The sequence below is a fragment of the Pristiophorus japonicus genome, chromosome 11, assembly GCF_044704955.1.
Source record: "Pristiophorus japonicus isolate sPriJap1 chromosome 11, sPriJap1.hap1, whole genome shotgun sequence".
Lineage (NCBI taxonomy): Eukaryota > Metazoa > Chordata > Chondrichthyes > Pristiophoridae > Pristiophorus > Pristiophorus japonicus.
The window spans coordinates 148592545-148615808 of record NC_091987.1 but is presented as its reverse complement, the minus strand read 5'-3'; the positions used below and the strand labels follow the sequence as shown (position 1 = coordinate 148615808).

Sequence of the window (23264 nt, the reverse complement as noted above, 5' to 3'; positions counted from 1 at the left end):
AGAGCGATGGTGCAAGTATCCCACGGGGACGAGACGCACAGTTTACCTTTGTGGGTCGTTGCAGGCGATGGGCCGACACTCCTCGGCTGCAGGTGGATGGGGACGGTCCGTGGGAGCTGGGAAGACTTCATCACTCCCCGGGGCGCTGCCGTGCCCCGGGTCCCCAGAGAGCAGCGCCAACCGAGCTGGAGCTGCAGCTTCAATCCACCCACAGGCAAGCCCCAGCCCCGGACCTCACACAGAGATCCTGCAGCCTTAATCCACCCACAGGCAAGCCCCAGGCCCGGATCTCACACAGAGATCCTGCAGCCTTAATCCACCCACAGGCAAGCCCCAGCCCCGGACCTCACACAGAGATCCTGCAGCCTCAGCCCCCACAGGCAAGCAGCCCTGCAGAGAGGGGCCGAGTGGGGGGGGGTGAGCTGGCGGGGCGCTGCGGGCGGGGTGCGAAGGATCCAGGATGGCTGGCGGATTGGAGGGGCCCACGCAGAGGGGGAGTCGGGCGGCGGCAGCAGCTGGAGGTCGACGGCCGCATGGGAGGCGGCTACCGTGGCCGTCGGAGAAGCGACGACGATGGCTGCAGGAGAAGCGGCAAGTCAGGTGGGAGCGGAGGCTACGATGGTGGAGGGCATCCAGAGCGACGGAGAGCAAGATGGCAGCGGCATCGTGTCCAGAGCAGCAGAGCGTCAAAGATGGTGGCGCCCAAGGAGAAGCCTCGTGGAATCCTTCTGCATCAAATATGGCGCCTTAAAAACGAAATGCACCCGGGAGTCTTAAAAGGGCCTTACCATGAGGTGGTCACCACAAAGGACTTCTGTAAGGCAGAGCGAGTCTAAAATGAGCTAGGTTAATGTGAGATGGCGAATTTATAACAAGAATTTATTTTTTTATGCTGAATGGCCACTGTATTTGGGTAAAATATAACTATAAAAATAATTATCTGTATATTAAATAACCTCTGCACCATTTTTGTAGAATGCTAACAATATTTTTTATATACTGAATACCTGTGCATTTTTTTTTACATTTCTTGCTTCTATTTCAAACTATTGATAATGCAAGAGCAACTGAACACGTTGATAAGGGCTCACAAGGAAATCAGGGATCCGTTACCAGTCAATAACTAGTTAATGTACCAGATAACATGTACCATACTAACGCACTGACTATGCCTACCTGCCTTCCGTTGGACAAGTGTGATGTTATGTATTGATGTGTGTATCGTCCTGGTACCTTAAATGTAATGTAAGCACAATGCTACACCACAGAGGGCGCTGTGGTGGGAAACCTGGAAGTGCCTGCAACAGGCGCTATAAAAGGCTGACCACCACACCTGAGAGGCACTCTGGAGCTGAACAATAAAGGACGAAGGTCACAGCAGTTAGTTTTACACCAGACCGTGTGGAGTCAGTGATTTGTGTGCTACATATACCACATCTCTATCCCTGTTTCACTCTCACTCTCACACTCTTCCTCTTCCTGTTTGACTCTCACTCACTCTTTCACTCTCTCTCTCTCTCACTCTCCCTGTTTTGCTCTCACTCTCTCTCTCCCTGTTTCACTCTCTCTCACTCTCACTCACCCGATTTCAATCTGTCACTCACCCTGTTTCACACTCACACTGTTTCACACTCTCTTTCTCTCTCTCTCACTCCTCCTGTTTCCCTCTCTCCCCCTCTCTCTGTTTCAATCACTCTCACTCTCCCTCTCCCTGGTTCTCTCTCTCTCTCCCTGTTTCTCTCACTCTCTCCCTGTTTCACTCTCTCACTTTTACACTCTTCCTCTCCCTGTTTGACTCTCACGTTTTCACTCTCTTTCTCTCTCTCTCTCTCACTCACCCTCTGTTGCTCTCTCACTCTCACTCTCTGTTTCACGCTCTCATTCTCCCTGTTTCACTCTCTCTCTCACTCTCCGTTTCATTCACTCTCCCTGTTTGACTTTCCCACTCTCACTGTTTCTCTCTCTCACTCCCTGTTTCACTCACTCTCACACTCCCTGTTTCACTCTCACTCTCACTCTCCCTGTTTCACTCTCTCTCACTCTCCCTCTCCCTGTTTCACTCATTCTCTCTCTGACTCTCCCTGTTTCACTCACTCTCCCTCTCACCCTGTTTCACTCTCTCTCACTCTCCCTGTTTCACTCTCTCACTCTACCTCCCTGTTTTACTCTCCCTTACTCTCACTCTCCCTGTTTTACTCACTCACTCTCCCTCTCCCAGTTTCACTCACTCACTGTCACGCTCACCCTCCCTGCTCCTCCCTCTCTCTCTCTCTCTCTCTCTCTCTCCCTGTTTCACACTCTCTCACTCTCACTCTCCCTGTTTCACTCTCACTCTCCCTGTTGTACTCTCTCTCCCTCTCCCTCTCCCTGTTCCTCTCTCTCACTCTTCCTGTTTCACTCTCTCTCCCTGTTTCACTCTCTCATTCTCTTTCGCACTCTTCCTCTCCCTGTTTGACTCTCTCACTCTCACTATTTCACTCTCTCACTCTCCCTTTTTCACTCTCAGTCTCATTCTCCTAGTTTCACTCTCACTCTCCCGGTTTCACCATCTCACTCTCGTTCTCCCTGTTCCACTCTATCTCTCTCTCTCTCCCTGTTTCAATCCCTCGCTCACTCTCTTTCTCCCTGTTTCACTCTTTCTCACTCTCCCACTCCCTGTTTCACTCTCCTTGTTTCATGCATTCTCTCTCACTCTCCCTGTTTCTCTCTCTCTCCCTCCCTCTCTCTCTCTCATTCTCACTCTCTGTTTCACTCTCACGCTCCCTGTTTCTCTCATTCTCTTTTCTCTCCCTCTCCATGTTTCACTCACTCTCACTGTTTTACTCTCTCTCACTCTCCCTCTCTCTCGCTCTCTTTCTCACTCTCCCTGTTTCACACTCTCACTCTCTTTCGCACTCTTACTCTCCATGTTTGACTCTCTCACTCTCATTGTTTCACTCTCTCTCTCACACTCCGTTTCACTCTTTCTCACTCTCCCTCTCACTCTCCCTGTTTCACTCTCTCATTCTCTTTCGCACTCTTCCTCTCCCTGTTTGACTCACTCTCACTGTTTCACTCTCTCCCCTTCTCCCTGTTTCTCTCATTCTCCATTTCACTCTCTCGCCCAATTTCACTCTCTCATTCTCTTTCGCACTCTTCCTCTCCCTGTTTGACTCCCACTCTCCCTGTTTCACATTCTCCCTGTTTCACTCTCCCTCTCCCTCTCCCTCTCCGTGTTTCACTCACTCTTCCTCTCCCAGTTTCACTAACTCTCCCTGTTTCATTCTCTCTCTCTCTCTCACTCTCCCTCTCTCTCACTCTCCCTGTTTCACTCTCTCACTCTCACTCTCCCTGTTTGACGCTCTCTCACTCTCCATCTCCCTGCTTCACTCATTCTCTCTCTCTCCATCTCCCTGCTTCACTCATTCTCTCACTGACTCTCCCTGTTTCACTCACTCTCCCTCTCTCCCTGTTTCACTCTCTCTCACTCTCCCTGTTTCACTCTCTTACTCTCCCTCCCTGTTTTACTCTCCCTCACTCTCCCTGTTTCACTCTCTCACTCTCCCTGTTTCACTCTCTCACTCTCCCTCCCTGTTTTACTCTCCCACACTCTCACTCTCGATCTCACTCTCCCTGTTTCACACTCTCACTCTCTCGCACTCTTCCTCTCCATGTTTGACTCTCACACTCTCACTGTTTCACTCTCTCTCTCACACTCCGTTTCACTCTTTCTCACTCTCCCTCTCTCTCTCTCTCCCTGTTTCAATCGCTCTCATTCTCCTCTCTCTCTCGCTCGCTCTCACTCTCTGTTTCACTCTCTCACTCTTTTTCGCACTCTTCCTCTCCCTGTTTGACTCTCTCACTCTCACTGTTTCACTCTCTCCCTCTCAATCTCCCTGTTTCACTCCCTCTCCCGGTTTCACTCACTCACTCTCCCTCTCCCTGTTTCACTCACTCCCTCTCCCTCTCCCTGCTTCACTCTCACTCTCACTTTCCTGGTTTCATTCTCACTCTCCCGGTTTCACTCTCTCACTCTCCCTGCTTCTCTCTCTCTCACCGTTTCCCTCTCCCTGTTTCACTCTTTTTCACTCGCCCTCTCCCTGTTTCACGCTCCCTGTTTCATGCATTCTCTCTCACTCTCTCTGTTTCTCTCTCTTCCTCTCCCTCTCCCTGTTTCTCTCACTCTCCCTATTTGACTCTCTCACTCTCACTGTTTCACTCTGCCTGTTTCACTCTCACTCTCCCTATTTCTCTCATTCTCTCTATTCCTCCCTCTCCATGTTTCACTCACACTCTCTATTTCACTCTCCCTCACCCTGTTTCACTCTCTCTCTCTCTCACTCTCCCTGTTTCTCTCATTCTCTATTTCTCTCCCTTTCCATGTTTCACCTCACTCTCTCTCTCTCTCTCTCTCTCTCTCCCCCATTTCACTCTTTCTCACTCCCTTTCCCTATTTCAATCTCTCTCACTCTCTCTCTCTGTGGTTCACTCTCACTCTCTCGCTCTCATTCTCCCTGTTTCACTCTCTCACTCTTTTCCGCACTCTTCCTCTCCCTGTTTGACTCTCTCGCTCTGCCTGCTTCACTATCTCACTATCACTCTCCCTGTTTCACTCACTCGCTCTCTCACTCTCTCTGTTTCACTCTCTCTCTCTGTTTCATTCTCTCTCACTCTCCCTGTTTCATTCTCCCTCCCTGTTTTACTCTCACTCTCTCTCTCCTGGTTTCACTCACTCTCTCACTCTCCCTGTTTCACTCTCTCTCACTCTCCCACTCTCACTCTCTCCCGGTTTCATTCTCACTCTCCCGGTTTCACACTCTCACTGTCACTCTCACCCTCCCTGCTCTCTCTCTCCCCTTCCTCCCTATTTCACACTCTCTCACTCTCCCTGTTTCACTCTCACTCTCCTGCTTCTCTCTCTCTCTCTCCCTGTTTGACTCTCTCACTCTCCCTGTTTCATGCTCTCCCAGTTTTACGCACCCTCTCTCACTTTCCCTGCTTCACTCTCTCTTTCTCTCTCTCTCACTCTCTCTCTCTCTCGCTCCCTTTCCCTGTTTTACATTCTCATTCTCCATGTTTCACTCTCCCTGTTTCACTCTCTCACTCTCTTTCGCACTCTTCCTCTCCCTGTTTGACTCTCACTCTCACTGTTTCACTCTCTCTATCTCTCACTCTCCCTGTTTCCCTCTCTCTCCCGGTTTCAATCTATCACTCTCCCACTCTCCCTGTTTCTCTCGCTCTCTCCCTCTCCCTCTCCGTGTTTCATTCACTCTCCCTCTCCCGGTTTCACTAACTCGCTCCCTCTCCCTATTTCATTCTCTCTCTCACTCACTTACTAACTCTGTCACTTTCACTCTCCCAGTTTCACTCTCACTCTCCCTCTCCCTCTCACTCTCTCTCTCTCCCACTCCCTGTTTCACTCTCTCTCTCTCCCACTCTCTGTTTCACTCTTGTATTCTCGATCTCTCTCTCCCTGTTTCAATCTCTCTCATTCTCACTCTCAGTTTTATTCTCTCACTCTCCATTTTCACACTCTCACTGTTTCACTCTCTCTCTCTCTCTCTCTCTCTCTCTTTCACCCTCTCTCACCCTCTCCCTGTTTAATACTCTCTCTCACTCGCTAACTCTCTCTCCCTCTCCCTGTTTCACTCTCTCACTCACCCTGTTTCATTCTCTTTCTCTCGCCCTCTTTCACTTTCTCACTCACTCTCTCCATTTAACTCTCTCTCACACTCCCTGCTTCACACTCTCTCTCTCACTCTCCCCGTTTCACTCTCTCTCTCACCCTGTTTCACACTCTCTTTCTTTCTCTCTCACTCTCCCTGTTTCCCTCTCTCCCCCTCTCCCTGTTTCACTCTCTCTATCCCTGTTTCACTATCACTCTCACAATCTTCCTCTCCCTGTTTGACTCTCACTCACTCTTACACTCTCTCTCTCTCACTCTCCCTGTTTTGCTCTCCCACTCTCACTCTCTCTCTCCCGGTTTCACTCTCTCTCACTCTCACTCTCCCGATTTCAATCTCTCACTCACCCTGTTTCTCACCCTGTTTCACACTCTCTTTTTCTCTCTCTCACTCCCCGTTTTCCTCTCTCCCCCTCTCTCTGTTTCAATCTCTCTCACTCTCTCTCTCCCTGGTTTTCTCTCCCTCTCTCTCCCTGTTTCTCTCACTCACCCTGTTTCACTCTCTCACTTTTACACTCTTCCTCTCCCTGTTTGACTCTCTCACTCTCACTTTTTCACTCTCTTTCTCTCTCTCTCACTCTCCCTATGTTGCTCTCTCACTCTCTGTTTCACGCTCTCATTCTCCCTGTTTCACTCTCTCTCACTCTCTGTTTCACTCACTCTCCCTGTTTGATTCTCTCACGCTCACTGTTTCTCTCTCTCCGTTTCACTCACTCTCACACTCCCTGTTTCACTCTCACTCACACACTCTCCCTTTCTCTGCTTCACTCATTCTCTCTCTGACTCTCCCTGTTTCACTCTCTCTCCCTCTCACCCTGTTTCACTCTCTCTCACTCTCCCTGTTTCACTCTTTCACTCTCCTTCCCTGTTTTACTCTCCCTTACTCTCACTCTCCCTGTTTCACTACTCACTCACCCTCTTCCAGTTTCACTCACTCACTGTCACCCTCACACTCCCTGCTCCTCTCGCTCTCTCTCTCTCCCTGTTTCACACTCTCTCACTCTCACTCTCCCTGTTTCACTCTCACTCTCCCTGTTGCACTCTCTCTCCCTCTCCCTGTTTCTCTCTCTCACTCTTCCTGTTTCACTCTCTCTCCCTGTTTCACTCTCTCATTCTCTTTCGCACTCTTCCTCTCCCTGTTTGACTCAATCACTGTCACTATTTCACTCTCTCCCTCTCACGCTCCCTTTTTCACTCTCAGTCTCATTCTCCTAGTTTCACTCTCACTCTCCCGGTTTCACCATCTCACTCTCGCTCTCCCTGTTCCACTCTTTCTCTCTCTCTCTCCCTGTTTCAATCCCTCGCTCACTCTCTTTCTCCCTGTTTCATCTTTTTTCACTCTCCCACTCCCTGTTTCACTCTCCTTGTTTCATGCATTCTCTCTCACTCTCCCTGTTTCTCTCTCTCTCCCTTCCTCTCTCTCTCTCATTCTCACTCTCACTGTTTCACTCTCACGCTTCCTGTTTCTCTCATTCTCTTTTCTCTCCCTCTCCATGTTTCACTCACTCTCACTGTTTTACTCTCTCTCACTCTCCCTCTCTCTCGCTCTCTTTCTCACTCTCCCTGTTTCACACTCTCACTCTCTTTCGCACTCTTACTCTCCATGTTTGACTCTCTCACTCTCACTGTTTCACTCTCTCTCTCACACGCCGTTTCACTCTTTCTCACTCTCCCTCTCTCTCTCTCTCCCTGTTTCAATCACTCTCATTCTCCTTCTCTCTCTCTCGCTCGCTCTCACTCTCTGTTTCACTCTCTCACTCTCTTTCGCAATCTTCCTCTCCCTGTTTGACTCTCTCACTCTCACTGTTTCACTCTCTCCCTCTCAATCTCCCTGTTTCACTCCCTCTCCCGGTTTCACTCACTCACTCTCCCTCTCCCTGTTTCACTCACTCACTCTCCCTCTCCCTGTTTCACTCACTCACTCTCCCTCTCCTGGTTTCATTCTCATTCTCCCGGTTTCACTCTCTCACTCTCCCTGCTTCTCTCTCTCTCACCCTGTTTCCCTCTCCCTGTTTCACTCTTTTTCACTCGCCCTCTCCCTGTTTCACTCTCACTCTCCCTGTTTCACGCTCCCTGTTTCATGCATTCTCTCTCACTCTCTCTGTTTCTCTCTCTTCCTCTCCCTCTCCCTGTTTCTCTCACTCTCCCTATTTGACTCTCTCACTCTCACTGTTTCACTCTGCCTGTTTCACTCTCACTCTCCCTATTTCTCTCATTCTCTCTATTCCTCCCTCTCCATGTTTCACTCACACTCTCTATTTCACTCTCCCTCACCCTGTTTCACTCTCTCTCTCTCTCACTCTCCCTGTTTCTCTCATTCTCTATTTCTCTCCCTTTCCATGTTTCACCTCACTCTCTCTCTCTCTCTCTCTCCCCCATTTCACTCTTTCTCACTCCCTTTCCCTATTTCAATCTCTCTCACTCTCTCTCTCTCTGTGGTTCACTCTCACTCTCTCTCTCTTGCTCTCTCCCTCTTTCTCTCATTCTCCCTGTTTCACTCTCTCACTCTTTTCCGCACTCTTCCTCTCCCTGTTTGACTCTCTCGCTCTGCCTGCTTCACTATCTCACTATCACTCTCCCTGTTTCACTCACTCGCTCTCTCACTGTCTCTGTTTCACTCTCTCTCTCTGTTTCATTCTCTCTCACTCTCCCTGTTTCATTCTCCCTCCCTGTTTTACTCTCACTCTCTCTCTCCCGGTTTCACTCACTCTCCCTGTTTCACTCTCTCTCACTCTCCCACTCTCACTCTCTCCCGGTTTCATTCTTACTCTCCCGGTTTCACACTCTCACTGTCACTCTCACCCTCCCTGCTCTCTCTCTCCCCCTTCCTCCCTATTTCACACTCTCTCACTCTCCCTGTTTCACTCTCACTCTCCTGCTTCTCTCTCTCTCTCTCCCTGTTTGACTCTCTCACTCTCCCTGTTTCACGCTCTCCCAGTTTTACGCACCCTCTCTCACTTTCCCTGCTTCACTCTCTCTTTCTCTCTCTCTCACTCTCTCTCTCTCTCGCTCCCTTTCCCTGTTTTACATTCTCATTCTCCATGTTTCACTCTCCCTGTTTCACTCTCTCACTCTCTTTCGCACTCTTCCTCTCCCTGTTTGACTCTCACTCTCACTGTTTCACTCTCTCTATCTCTCACTCTCCCTGTTTCCCTCTCTCTCCCGGTTTCAATCTATCACTCTCCCACTCTCCCTGTTTCTCTATCTCTCTCCCTCTCCCTCTCCGTGTTTCATTCACTCTCCCTCTCCCGGTTTCACTAACTCGCTCCCTCTCCCTATTTCATTCTCTCTCTCACTCACTCACTAACTCTCTGTCACTTTCACTCTCCCAGTTTCACTCTCACTCTCCCTCTCCCTCCCACTCCCTGTTTCACTCTCTCTCTCTCCCACTCTCTGTTTCACTCTTGCATTCTCGATCTCCCTCTCCCTGTTTCAATCTCTCCCATTCTCACTCTCACTGTTTTATTCTCTCAATCTCCATTTTCACACTCTCCCTGTTTCACTCTCTCACTCTCCCTTTTCACACTCTCACTGTTTCACTCTCTCTCTCTCTCTCTCTCTCTTTCACCTTCTCTCACCCTCTCCCTGTTTAATACTCTCACTCGCTAACTCTCTCTCCCTCTCCCTGTTTCACTCTCTCACTCACCCTGTTTCATTCTCTCTCACTCTTTCTCTCGCCCTCTTTCACTTTCTCAATCACTCTCTCCATTTAACTCTCTCTCACACTCCCTGCTTCATACTCTCTCTCTCACTCTCCCCGTTTCACTCTCTCTCTATCCCTGTTTCACTCTCACTCTCACACTCTTCCTCTCCCTGTTTGACTCTCACTCACTCTCTCTCTCCCTGTTTCACTCACTCTCTCACCCTGTTTCACACTCTCTTTCTTTCTCTCTCACTCTCCCTGTTTCCCTCTCTCCCCCTCTCCCTGTTTCACTCTCTCTATCCCTGTTTCACTATCACTCTCACACTCTTCCTCTCCCTGTTTGACTCTCACTCACTCTTACACTCTCTCTCTCTCACTCTCCCTGTTTTGCTCTCCCACTCTCACTCTCTCTCTCCCGGTTTCACTCTCTCTCACTCTCACTCTCCCGATTTCAATCTCTCACTCACCCTGTTTCTCACCCTGTTTCACACTCTCTTTTTCTCTCTCTCACTCCCCATTTTCCTCTCTCCCCCTCTCTCTGTTTCAATCTCTCTCACTCTCTCTCTCCCTGGTTTTCTCTCCCTCTCTCTCCCTGTTTCTCTCACTCTCCCTGTTTCACTCTCTCACTTTTACACTCTTCCTCTCCCTCTCTCACTTTTTCACTCTCTTTCTCTCTCTCTCACTCTCCCTATGTTGCTCTCTCACTCTCACTCTCTGTTTCACGCTCTCATTCTCCCTGTTTCACTCTCTCTCACTCTCTGTTTCACTCATTCTCCCTGTTTGATTCTCTCACGCTCACTGTTTCTCTCCGTTTCACTCACTCTCACACTCCCTGTTTCACTCTCTCACTCACACACTCGCCCTGTTTGACTCTCTCTCACTCTCCCTTTCTCTGCTTCACTCATTCTCTCTCTGACTCTCCCTGTTTCACTCACTCTCCTTCTCACCCTGTTTCACTCTCTCTCACCCTTCCTGTTTCACTCTTTCACTCTCCTTCCCTGTTTTACTCTCCCTTACTCTCACTCTCCCTGTTTCACTACTCACTCACCCTCTCCCAGTTTCACTCACTCACTGTCACCCTCACACTCCCTGCTCCTCTCGCTCTCTCTCTCTCCCTGTTTCACACTCTCTCACTCTCACTCTCCCTGTTTCACTCTCACTCTCCCTGTTGCACTCTCTCTCCCTCTCCCTCTCCCTGTTTCTCTCTCTCACTCTTCCTGTTTCACTCTCTCTCCCTGTTTCACTCTCTCATTCTCTTTCGCACTCTTCCTCTCCCTGTTTGACTCAATCACTGTCACTATTTCACTCTCTCCCTCTCACGCTCCCTTTTTCACTCTCAGTCTCATTCTCCTAGTTTCACTCTCACTCTCCTGGTTTCACCATCTCACTCTCGCTCTCCCTGTTCCACTCTTTCTCTCTCTCTCTCCCTGTTTCAATCCCTTGCTCACTCTCTTTCTCCCTGTTTCACCTTTTTTCACTCTCCCACTCCCTGTTTCACTCTCCTTGTTTCATGCATTCTCTCTCACTCTCCCTGTTTCTCTCTCTCTCCCTTCCTCTCTCTCTCTCATTCTCACTCTCACTGTTTCACTCTCACGCTTCCTGTTTCTCTCATTCTCTTTTCTCTCCTTCTCCATGTTTCACTCACTCTCACTGTTTTACTCTCTCTCACTCTCCCTCTCTCTCGCTCTCTTTCTCACTCTCCCTGTTTCACACTCTCACTCTCTTTCGCACTCTTACTCTCCATGTTTGACTCTCTCACTCTCACTGTTTCACTCTCTCTCCTTCTCCCTGTTTCTCTCATTCTCCATTTCACTCTCTCGCACAATTTCACTCTCTCATTCTCTTTCGCACTCTTCCTCTCCCTGTTTGACTCCCACTCTCCCTGTTTCACATTCTCCCTGTTTCACTCTCCCTCTCTGTGTTTCACTCACTCTTCCTCTCCCGGTTTCACTAACTCTCTCCCTCTCCCTGTTTCATTCGCTCTCTCTCTCTCACTCACCCTCTCTCTCACTCTCCCTGTTTCACTCTCTCACTCTCACTCTCCATGTTTGACGCTCTCTCACTCTCCATCTCCCTGCTTTACTCATTCTCTCTCTCTCCATCTCCCTGCTTCACTCATTCTCTCTCTGACTCTCTCTGTTTCACTCACTCTCCCTCTCTCCCTGTTTCACTCTCTCTTAATCTCCCTGTTTCACGCTCTCACTCTTCCTCCCTGTTTCAATCTCACTCTCCATGTTGCACTCTCTCGCTCTCCCTCTCCCTGTTTCTCTTTCTCACTCTTCCTGTTTCACTCTCTCTCCCTGTTTCACTCTCTCATTCTCTTTCGCACTCTTCCTCTCCCTGTTTGACTCTCTCACTCTCACTATTTCACTCTCTCTCTCACACTCTGTTTCACTCTTTCTCACTCTCCCTCTCACTCTCCCTGTTTCACTCTCTCATTCTCTTTTGCACTCTTCCTCTCCCTGTTTGACTCACTCTCACTGTTTCACTCTCTCTCCTTCTCCCTGTTTCTCTCATTCTCCATTTCACTCTCTCGCCCAATTTCACTCTCTCATTCTCTTTCGCACTCTTCCTCTCCCTGTTTGACTCCCACTCTCCCTGTTTCACATTCTCCCTGTTTCACTCTCCCTCTCCGTGTTTCACTCACTCTTCCTCTCCCAGTTTCACTAACTCTCTCCCTCTCCCTGTTTCATTCTCTCTCTCTCTCTCTCTCCCTCTCTCTCACTCTCCCTGTTTCACTCTCTCACTCTCACTCTCCCTGTTTGACGCTCTCTCACTCTCCATCTCCCTGCTTCACTCATTCTCTCTTTCTCCATCTCCCTGCTTCACTCATTTTCTCTCTGACTCTCCCTGTTTCACTCACTCTCCCTCTCTTCCTGTTTCACTCTCTCACTCTCCCTCCCTGTTTTACTCTCCCTCACTCTCACTCTCCCTGTTTCACTCTCTCTCACTCTCCCTCTCCCAATTTCACTCACTCACTCTCACCCTCACCCTCCTTGTTCCTCTCTCTCTTTCCCTGTTTCACACTCTCTCACTCTCTCTGTTTCACTCTCACTCTCCCTGTTGCACTCTCTTTCTCTCTCTCCCTCTCCCTGTTTCTCTCTCACACTCTCACTGTTTCACTCTCTCTCTCACACTCCGTTTCACTCTTTCTCACTCTCCCTCTCTCTCTCTCTCCCTGTTTCAATCGCTCTCATTCTCCTTCACTCTCTCTCGCTCGGTCTCACTCTCTGTTTCACTCTCTCACTCTCTTTCGCATTCTTCCTCTCCCTGTTTGACTCTCTCACTCTCACTGTTTCACTCTCTCCCTCTCAATCTCCCTGTTTCACTCCCTCTCCCTGTTTCACTCACTCACTCTCCCTCTCCCTGTTTCACTCACTCACTCTCCCTCTCCCTGTTTCACTCTCACTCTCCTGGTTTCATTCTCACTCTCCCGGTTTCACTCTCTCACTCTCCCTGCTTCTCTCTCTCTCACCCTGTTTCCCTCTCCCTGTTTCACTCTTTTTCACTCGCCCTCTCCCTGTTTCACTCGCACTCTCCCTGTTTCACGCTCCCTGTTTCATGCATTCTCTCTCACTCTCTCTGTTTCTCTCTCTTCCTCTCCCTCTCCCTGTTTCTCTCACTCTCCCTATTTGACTCTCTCACTCTCACAGTTTCACTCTGCCTGTTTCACTCTCACTCTCCCTATTTCTCTCATTCTCTCTATTTCTCCCTCTCCATGTTTCACTCACACTCTCTATTTCACTCTCTCTCACTCTCCCTCACCCTGTTTCACTCTCTCTCTCTCTCACTCTCCCTGTTTCTCTCATTCTCTATTTCTCTCCCTTTCCATGTTTCACCTCACTCTCTCTCTCTCTCTCTCCCCCCCATTTCACTCTTTCTCACTCCCTTTCCCTATTTCAATCTCTCTCACTCTCTCTCTCTCTGTGGTTCACTCTCACTCTCTCTCTCTTGCTCTCTCCCTCTTTCTCTCATTCTCCCTGTTTCACTCTCTCACTCTTTTCCGCACTCTTCCTCTCCCTGTTTGACTCTCTCGCTCTGCCTGCTTCACTATCTCACTCTCACTCTTCCTGTTTCACTCACTCGCTCTCTCACTCTCTCTGTTTCACTCTCTCTCTCTGTTTCATTCTCTCTCACTCTCCCTGTTTCATTCTCCCTCCCTGTTTTACTCTCACTCTCTCTCTCCCGGTTTCACTCACTCTCTCTGTTTCACTCTCTCTCACTCTCCCACTCTCACTCTCTCCCGGTTTCATTCTCACTCTCCCGGTTTCACACTCTCACTGTCACTCTCACCCTCCCTGCTCTCTCTCTCTCCCTTCCTCCCTATTTCACACTCTCTCACTCTCCCTGTTTCACTCTTACTCTCCTGCTTCTCTCTCTCTCTCTCTCCCTGTTTGACTCTCTCATTCTCCCTGTTTCACTCTCTCCCAGTTTTACGCACCCTCTCTCACTTTCCCTGCTTCACTCTCTCTTTCTCTCACTCTCTCTCTCTCTCGCTCCCTTTCCCTGTTTTACATTCTCATTCTCCATGTTTCACTCTCCCTGTTTCACTCTCTCACTCTCTTTCTCTCCCTGTTTGACTCTCACTCTCACTGTTTCACTCTCTCTATCTCTCACTCTCCCTGTTTCCCTCTCTCTCCCGGTTTCACTCTATCACTTTCCCACTCTCCCTGTTTCTCTCTCTCTCTCCCTCTCCCTCTCCGTGTTTCATTCACTCTCCCTCTCCCGGTTTCACTAACTCGCTCCCTCTCCCTATTTCATTCTCTCTCTCACCCTCTCTCACTCACTCACTAACTCTCTGTCACTTTCACTCTCCCAGTTTCACTCTCACTCTCCCTCTCCCTCTCACTCTCTCCCACTCCCTGTTTCACTCTCTCTCTCTCCCACTCTCTGTTTCACTCTTGCATTCTCGATCTCCCTCTCCCTGTTTCAATCTCTCTCATTCTCACTCTCACTGTTTTATTCTCTCACTCTCCATTTTCACACTCTCCCTGTTTCACTCTCTCACTCTCCCTTTTCACACTCTCACTGTTTCACTCTCTCTCTCTCTCTCTCTCTTTCACCCTCTCTCACCCTCTCCCTGTTTAATACTCTCTCTCACTCACCAACTCTCTCTTCCTCTCCCTGTTTCACTCTCTTACTCTCACTCACCCTGTTTCATTCTCTCTCACTCTTTCTCTCGCCCTCTTTCACTTTCTCACTCACTCTCTCCATTTAACTCTCTCTCACACTCCCTGCTTCACACTCTCTCTCTCTCACTCTCCCCGTTTCACTCTCTCTCTATCCCTGTTTCACTCTCACTCTCACACTCTTCCTCTCCCTGTTTGACTCTCACTCACTCTCTCTCTCCCTGTTTCACTCACTCTCTCACCCTGTTTCACACTCTCTTTCTCTCTCACTCTCCCTGTTTCCCTCTCTCCCCCTCTCCCTGTTTCACACTCTCTATCCCTGTTTAACTATCCTCTCCCTGTTTGACTCTCACTCACTCTTACACACTCTCCCTCTCACTCTCCCTGTTTTGCTCTCCCACTCTCACTCTCTCTCTCCCTGTTTCACTCTCTCATTCTCTTTCGCACTCTTCCTCTCCCTGTTTGACTCAATCTCACTGTTTCACTCTCTCTCCTTCTCCCTGTTTCTCTCATTCTCCATTTCACTCTCGCCCAATTTCACTCTCTCATTCTCTTTCGCACTCTTCCTCTCCCTGTTTGACTCTCACTCTCCCTGTTTCACATTCTCCCTGTTTAACTCTCCCTCTCCCTCTCCGTGTTTCACTCACTCTGCCTCTCCCGGTTTCACTAACTCTCTCCCTCTCCCTGTTTCATTCTCTCTCTCTCTCTCACTCACCCTCTCTCTCATTCTCCCTGTTTCACTCACTCACTCTCACTCTCCCTGCTTGACGCTCTCTCACTCTCCATCTCCCTGCTTCACTCATTCTCTCTCTCTCCATCTCCCTGCTTCACTCATTCTCTCTCTGACTCTCTCTGTTTCACTCACTCTCCCTCTCTCCCTGTTTCACTCTCTCTCACTCTCCCTGTTTCACTCTCTCACTCTCCCTCCCTGTTTCACTCTCACTCTCCATGTTGCACTCTCTTTCTCGCTCTCCCTCTCCCTGTTTCTCTCTCTCACTCTTCCTGTTTCACTCTCTCTCCCTGTTTCACTCTCTCATTCTCTTTCGCACTCTTCCTCTCCCTGTTTGACTCTCTCACTCTCACTATTTCACTCTCTCCCTCTCACTCTCACTTTTTCACTCTCAGTCTCATTCTCCTAGTTTCACTCTCACTCTCCCGGTTTCACCATCTCACTCTCGCTCTCCCTGTTCCACTCTCTCTCTCTCTCCCTGTTTCAATCCCTCGCTCTCTCTCTTTCTCCCTGTTTCACTCTTTCTCACTCTCCCACTCCCTGTTTCACTCTCCTTGTTTCATGCATTCTCTCTCACTCTCCCTGTTTCTCTCTCTCTCCCTTCCTCTCTCTCTCACATTCTCACTCTCACTGTTTCACTCTCACGCTCCCTGTTTCTCTCATTCTCTTTTCTCTCCCTCTCCATGTTTCACTCACTCTCACTGTTTTACTCTCTCTCACTCTCGCTCTCTTTCTCACTCTCCCTGTTTCACACTCTCACTCTCTTTCGCACTCGTACTCTCCATGTTTGACTCTCTCACTCTCACTGTTTCACTCTCTCTCTCACACTCCGTTTCACTCTTTCTCACTCTCCCTCTCACTCTCCCTATTTCACTCTCTCATTCTCTTTCGCACTCTTCCTCTCCCTTTTTGACTCACTCTCACTGTTTCACTCTCTCTCTCCTTCTCCCTGTTTCTCTCATTCTCCATTTCACTCTCTCGCCCAATTTCACTCTCTCATTCTCTTTCGCACTCTTCCTCTCCCTGTTTGACTCCCACTCTCACTGTTTCACTCTCTCTCCTTCTCCCTGTTTCTCTCATTCTCCATTTCACTCTCTCGCCCAATTTCACTCTCTCATTCTCTTTCGCACTCTTCCTCTCCCTGTTTGACTCCCACTCTCCCTGTTTCACATTCTCCCTGTTTCACTCTCCCTCTCCCTCTCCCTCTCCTTGTTTCACTCACTCTTCCTCTCCCAGTTTCACTAACTCTCTCCCTCTCCCTGTTTCATTCTCTCTCTCTCTCTCTCTCACCCACCTTCTCTCTCACTCTCCCTGTTTCACACTCTCACTCTCACTCTCCCTGTTTGACGCTCTCTCACTCTCCATCTCCCTGCTTCACTCATTCTCTCTCTGACTCTCCCTGTTTCACTCACTCTCCCTCTCCCTGTTTCACTCTCTCTCACTCTCCCTGTTTCACTCTCTCACTCTCCCTCCCTGTTTTACTCTCCCTCACTCTCACTCTCCCTGTTTCACTCACTCTCCCTCTCCCTGTTTCACTCTCTCTCACTCTCCCTGTTTCACTCTCTCACTCTCCCTCCCTGTTTTACTCTCCCTCACTCTCACTCTCCCTGTTTCACTCTCTCACTCTCCCTCCCTGTTTTACTCTCCCTCACTCTCACTCTCCCTGTTTCGCTCACTCACTCTCCCTCTCCCAATTTCACTCACTCACTCTCACCCTCACCCTCCCTGCTCCTCTCTCTCTTTCCCTGTTTCACACTCTCTCACTCTCTCTGTTTCACTCTCTTTCTCTCTCTCCCTCTCCCTGTTTCTCTCTCTCCCTCTCCCTGTTTCTCTCTCACACTCTCACTGTTTCACTCTCTCTCTCACACTCTGTTTCACTCTTTCTCACTCTCCCTCTCTCTCTCTCTCCCTGTTCAATCGCTCTCATTCTCCTTCTCTCTCTCTCGCTCGCTCTCACTCTCTGTTTCACTCTCTCACTCTCTTTCGCATTCTTTCTCTCCCTGTTTGACTCTCTCACTCTCACTGTTTCACTCCCTCTCCCGGTTTCACTCACTCACTCTCCCTCTCTCGGTTTCACTCTCTCACTCTCCCTGCTTCTCTCTCTCTCACCCTGTTTCCCTCTCCCTGTTTCACTCTTTTTCACTCGCCCTCTCCCTGTTTCACTCGCACTCTCCCTGTTTCACGCTCCCGGTTTCATGCATTCTCTCTCACTCTCTCTGTTTCTCTCTCTTCCTCTCCCTCTCCCTGTTTCTCTCACTCTCCCTATTTGACTCTCTCACTCTCACTGTTTCACTCTGCCTGTTTCACTCTCACTCTCTCTATTTCTCTCATTCTCTCTATTTCTCCCTCTCCATGTTTCACTCACACTCTCTATTTCACTCTCTCTCACTCTCCCTCACCCTGTTTCACTCTCTCTCTCTCTCTCACTCTCCCTGTTTCACTCACTCTCCCTCACCCTGTTTCACTCTCTCTCTTACTCTCCCTGTTTCTCTCATTCTCTATTTCTCTCCCTTTCCATGTTTCACCTCACTCTCTCTCTCTCTCTCTCTCCCCCATTTCACTCTTTCTCACTCCCTTTCCCTATTTCAATCTCTCTCACTCTCTCCCTCTCTGTGGTTCACTCTCACTCTCTCTCTCTTGCTCTCTCCTTCTTTCTCTCATTTTCCCTGTTTCACTCTCTCACTCTTTTCCGCACTCTTCCTCTCCCTGTTTGACTCTCTCGCTCTGCCTGCTTCACTATCTCACTCTCACTCTCCCTGTTTCACACACTCGCTCTCTCACTCTCTCTGTTTCACTCTCTCTCTGTTTCATTCTCTCTCACTCTCCCTGTTTCATTCTCCCTCCCTGTTTTACTCTCACTCTCTCTCTCCCGGTAAGGAGGAGGAACTGAGGGAAATCCTTATTAGTCGGGAAATTGTGTTGGGGAAATTGATGGGATTGAAGACCGATAAATCCCCAGGGCCTGATGGACTGCATCCCAGAGTACTTAAGGAGGTGGCCTTGGAAATAGTGGATGCATTGACAGTCATTTTCCAACATTCCATTGACTCTGGATCAGTTCCTATGGAGTGGAGGGTAGCCAATGTAACCCCACTTTTTAAAAAAGGAGGGAGAGAGAAAACAGGGAATTACAGACCGGTCAGCCTGACATCGGTAGTGGGTAAAATGATGGAATCAATTATTAAGGATGTCATCGCAGTGCATTTGGAAAGAGGTAATATGATAGGTCCAAGTCAGCATGGATTTGTGAAAGGGAAATCATGCTTGACAAATCTTCTGGAATTTTTTGAGGATGTTTCCAGTAGAGTGGACAAGGGAGAACCAGTTGATGTGGTATATTTGGACTTTCAGAAGGCTTTCGACAAGGTCCCACACAAGAGATTAATGTGCAAAGTTAAAGCACATGGGATTGGGGGTAGTGTGCTGACATGGATTGAGAACTGGTTGTCAGACAGGAAGCAAAGAGTAGGAGTAAATGGGGACTTTTCAGAATGGCAGGCAGTGACTAGTGGGGTACCGCAAGGTTCTGTGCTGGGGCCCCAGCTGTTTACACTGTACATTAATGATTTAGACGAGGGGATTAAATGTAGTATCTCCAAATTTGCGGATGACACTAAGTTGGGTGGCAGTGTGAGCTGCAAGGAGGATTCTATGAGGCTGCAGAGCGACTTGGATAGGTTAGGTGAGTGGGCAAATGCATGGCAGATGAAGTATAATGTGGATAAATGTGAGGTTATCCACTTTGGTGGTAAAAACAGAGAGACAGACTATTATCTGAATGGTGACAGATTAGGAAAAGGGCAGGTGCAACGAGACCTGGGTGTCATGGTACATCAGTCATTGAAGGTTGGCATGCAGGTACAGCAGGCGGTTAAGAAAGCAAATGGCATGTTGGCCTTCATAGCGAGGGGATTTGAGTACAAGGGCAGGGAGGTGTTGCTACAATTGTACAGGGCCTTGGTGAGGCCACACCTGGAGTATTGTGTACAGTTTTGGTCTCCTAACCTGAGGAAGGACATTCTTGCTATTGAGGGAGTGCAGCGAAGGTTCACCAGACTGATTCCCGGGATGGCGGGACTGACCTATCAAGAAAGACTGGATCAACTGGGCTTGTATTCACTGGAGTTCAGAAGAATGAGAGGGAACCTCATAGAAACATTTAAAATTCTGACGGGGTTAGACAGGTTAGATGCAGGAAGAATGTTCCCAATGTTGGGGAAGTCCAGAACCAGGGGACACAGTCTAAGGATAAGGGGGAAGCCATTTAGGACCGAGATGAGGAGGAATTTCTTCACCCAGAGAGTGGTGAACCTGTGGAATTCTCTACCACAGAAAGTTGTTGAGGCCAATTCACTAAATATATTCAAAAAGGAGTTAGATGAGGTCCTTACTACTAGGGGAATCAAGGGGTATGGTGAGAAAGCAGGAATGGGGTACTGAAGTTGCATGTTCAGCCATGAACTCATTGAATGGCGGTGCAGGCTAGAAGGGCCGAATGGCCTACTCCTGCACCTATTTTCTATGTTTCTATGTTTCACTCACTCTCTCACTCTCCCTGTTTCACTCTCTCTCACTCTCCCACTCTCACTCTCTCCCGGTTTCATTCTCACTCTCCCGGTTTCACACTCTCACTGTCACTCTCACCCTCCCTGCTCTCTCTCTCTCCCTCCCTCCCTATTTCACACTCTCTCACTCTCCCTGTTTCACTCTCACTCTCCTGCTTCTCTCTCTCTCTCTCCCTGTTTGACTCTCTCACTCTCCCTGTTTTACTCTCTCCCAGTTTTACGCACCCTCTCTCACTTTCCCTGCTTCACTCTCTCTTTCTCTCTCTCTCACTCTCTCTCTCTCTCTCGCTCCCTTTCCCTGTTTTACATTCTCATTCTCCATGTTTCACTCTCCCTGTTTCACTCTCTCACTCTCTTTCACACTCTTCCTCTCCCTGTTTGACTCTCACTCTCACTGTTTCACTCTCTCCCTCTCAATCTCCCTGTTTCCCTCACTCTCCCGGTTTCACTCACTCACTCTCCCTCTCCCTGTTTCACTCACTTACTCTCCCTCTCCCTGTTTCACTCTCACTCTCCCTGTTGCACTCTCTTTCTCTCTCTCCCTCTCCCTTTTTCTCTCTCTCACTCTTCCTGTTTCACTCCCTCTCCCTGTTTCACTCTCTCATTCTCACTGTTTCACTCTCTCCCTTTCACGCTCCCTTTTTCACTCTCACTCTCACTCTCCTGGTTTCACCCTCACTCTCCCGGTTTCACTATCTGACTCTCGCTCTCCCTGTTCCACTCTCTCTCTCCCTGCTTCTCCCTCTCTCTCTCTGTTTCTTCCTGTTTCACTCTTTCTGACTCTCCCTCTCTCTGTTTCACTCTCCTTGTTTTATGTACTCTCTCTCACTCTCCCTGTTTCTCTCTCTCTCCCTCCCTCTCACTCATTATCACTCTCACTGTTTCAATCTCACGCTCCCTGTTTCTCTCATTCTCTATTTCTCTCCCTCTCCATGTTTCACTCACTCTCACTGTTTCACTCTCTCTCACTCTCACTGTTTCACTCTCTCTCCTTCTCCCTGTTTCTCTCTCTCATTCTCCGTTTCAATCTCTCTCCCTATTTCACTCTCTCATTCTCTTTCGCACTCTTCCTCTCCCTGTTTGACGCCCATTCTCCCTGTTTCACACTCGCCCTGTTTCACTCTCCCTCTCCCTCTCTGTGTTTCACTCACTCTTCCTCTCCCGGTTTCACTAACTCTCTCCCTCTCCCTGTTTCATTCTCTCTCTCACTCTCACTCTCTCTCACTCTCCCTGTTTCACTCTCTCACTCCCACTCTTTCTGTTTGACGCTCTCTCACTCTCCATGTCCCTGCTTCACTCATTCTCTCCCTCTCAATCTCCCTGCTTCACTCATTCTCTCTCTCTCCATCTCCCTGCTTCACTCATTCTCTCTCTGACTCTCCCTGCTTCACTCACTCTCCCTCTCACTCTCCCTGTTTCACTCTCTCTCACTTTGCCTGTTTCACTCTCTCACTCTCCCTCCCTGTTTTACTCTCCCTCACTCTCGCTCTACCTGTTTCACTCACTCACTCTCCCTCTCCCAATTTCACTCACTGTCACCCTCATCCTCACCCTCCCTGCTCCTCTCTCTCTCTCTTTCCCTGTTTCACACTCTCTCACTCGCACACTCTCTGTTTCACTCTCACTCTCCCTGTTGCATTCTCTTTCTCTCTCTCCACCTCCCTGTGTCTCTCTCTCACTCTCACTGTTTCACTCTCTCCCTCTCACTCTTCATGTTTCACTCTCTCATTCTCTTTCGCACTCTTCCTCTCCCTATTTGACTCTCTCACTCTCACTGTTTCACTCTCTCCCTCTCACTTTTTCACTCTCACTCTCACTCTCCTGGTTTCACCCTCACTCTCCCGGTTTCACTATCTGACTCTCACTCTCCCTGTTCCACTCTCTCTCTCCCTGTTTCACTCCCTCTCTCACTCTGTCACTCTCCCTGCTTCTCCCTCTCTCTCTCTGTTTCTCCCTGTTTCACTCTTTCTCACTCTCCCTCTCCCTGTTTCACTATCCTTGTTTTATGCACTCTCTCTCACTCTCCCTGTTTCTCTCTCTCTCCCTCCCTCTCACTCATTCTCATCCTCACGCTCCCTGTTTCTCTCATTCTCTATTTCTCTCCCTCTCCATGTTTCACTCAGTCTCACTGTTTCACTCTCTCTCACTCTCCCTTTCTCTCGCTGTCTTTCTCACTCTCCCTGTTTCACACTCTCACTCTCTTTCGCACTCATCCTCTCCATGTTTGACTCGCTCACTCTCACTGTTTCACTCTCTCTCTCACACTCCGTTTCACTCTTTCTCACTCTCCCTCTCTCTCTCTCTCCCTGTTTCAATCTCTCTCATTCTCCCTCTCTCTCTCGCTCTCTTTCTCACTCTCCCTGTTTCACTCTCTCATTCTCTTTCGCACTCTTCCTCTCCCTGTTTGACTCTCTCACTCTCACTGTTTCACTCTCTCTCCCTCTCCCTGTTTCTCTCATTCTCCGTTTCACTCTCTCTCCCTATTTCACTCTCTCATTCTCTCCCAGTTTCACTAACTCTCTCCCTCTCCCTGTTTCACTCTCTCACTCTCTCTCCTTGTTTGACGCTCTCTCACTCTCCATCTCCCTGCTTCACTCATTCTCTCTCTCCATTTCGCACTATACTCATTCTCTCTCTGACTCTCCCTGTTTCACTCACTCTCCCTCTCACTCTCCCTGTTTGACTCTCTCACTCTCACTGTTTCACTCCCTCCCTCTCAATCTCCCTATTTCACTCTCACTCTCACTCTCCTGGTTTCACCCTCACTCTCCCGGTTTCACTATCTGACTCTCGCTCTCCCTGTTCCACTCTCTCTCTCCCTGTTTCACCCCCTCTCTCACTCTGTCACTCTCCCTGCTTCTCCCTCTCTCTCTCTGTTTCTCCCTGTTTCACTCTTTCTCACTCTCCCTCTCCCTGTTTCACTCTCCTTGTTTTATGCACTCTCTCTCACTCTCCCTGTTTCTCTCTCTCTCCCTCTCACTCATTCTCACTCTCACTGTTTCACTCTCACGCTCCCTGTTTCTCTCATTCTCTATTTCTCTCCCTCTCCATGTTTCACTCACTCTCACTGTTTCACTCTCTCTCACTCTCCCTCTCTCTCTCGCTGTCTTTCTCACTCTCCCTGTTTCACACTCTCACTCTCTTTCGCACTCATCCTCTCCATGTTTGACTCGCTCACTCTCACTGTTTCACTCTCTCTCTCACACTCCGTTTCACTCTTTCTCACTCTCCCTCTCTCTCTCTCTCCCTGTTTCAATCTCTCTCATTCTCCCTCTCTCTCTTGCTCTCTTTCTCACTCTCCCTGTTTCACTTTCTCATTCTCTTTCGCACTCTTCCTCTCCCTGTTTGACTCTCATACTCTCACTGTTTCACTCTCTCTCTCTCTCCCTCTCCCTGTTTCTCTCATTCTCCGTTTCACTCTCTCTCCCTATTTCACTCTCTCATTCTCTCCCAGTTTCACTAACTCTCTCCCTCTCCCTGTTTCACTCTCTCACTCTCACTCTCCCTGTTTGACGCTCTCTCACGCTCCATCTCC

The 23264-nt window shown here is 49.1% G+C and overlaps 1 long non-coding RNA gene across 1 annotated transcript in view; it reads left to right on the top strand.

The window, feature by feature from the left end:
• Positions 1 to 1323: 1323 nt before the first annotated feature.
• The window catches only part of LOC139275871 (uncharacterized), a 47595-nt gene continuing 25654 nt past the window's right edge, over positions 1324 to 23264 (top strand). Inside the window, exon 1 of the long non-coding RNA XR_011595776.1 lies at positions 1324 to 1406. This is a non-coding gene — a long non-coding RNA (uncharacterized lncRNA). The remainder of the gene's footprint in view (positions 1407 to 23264) is intronic.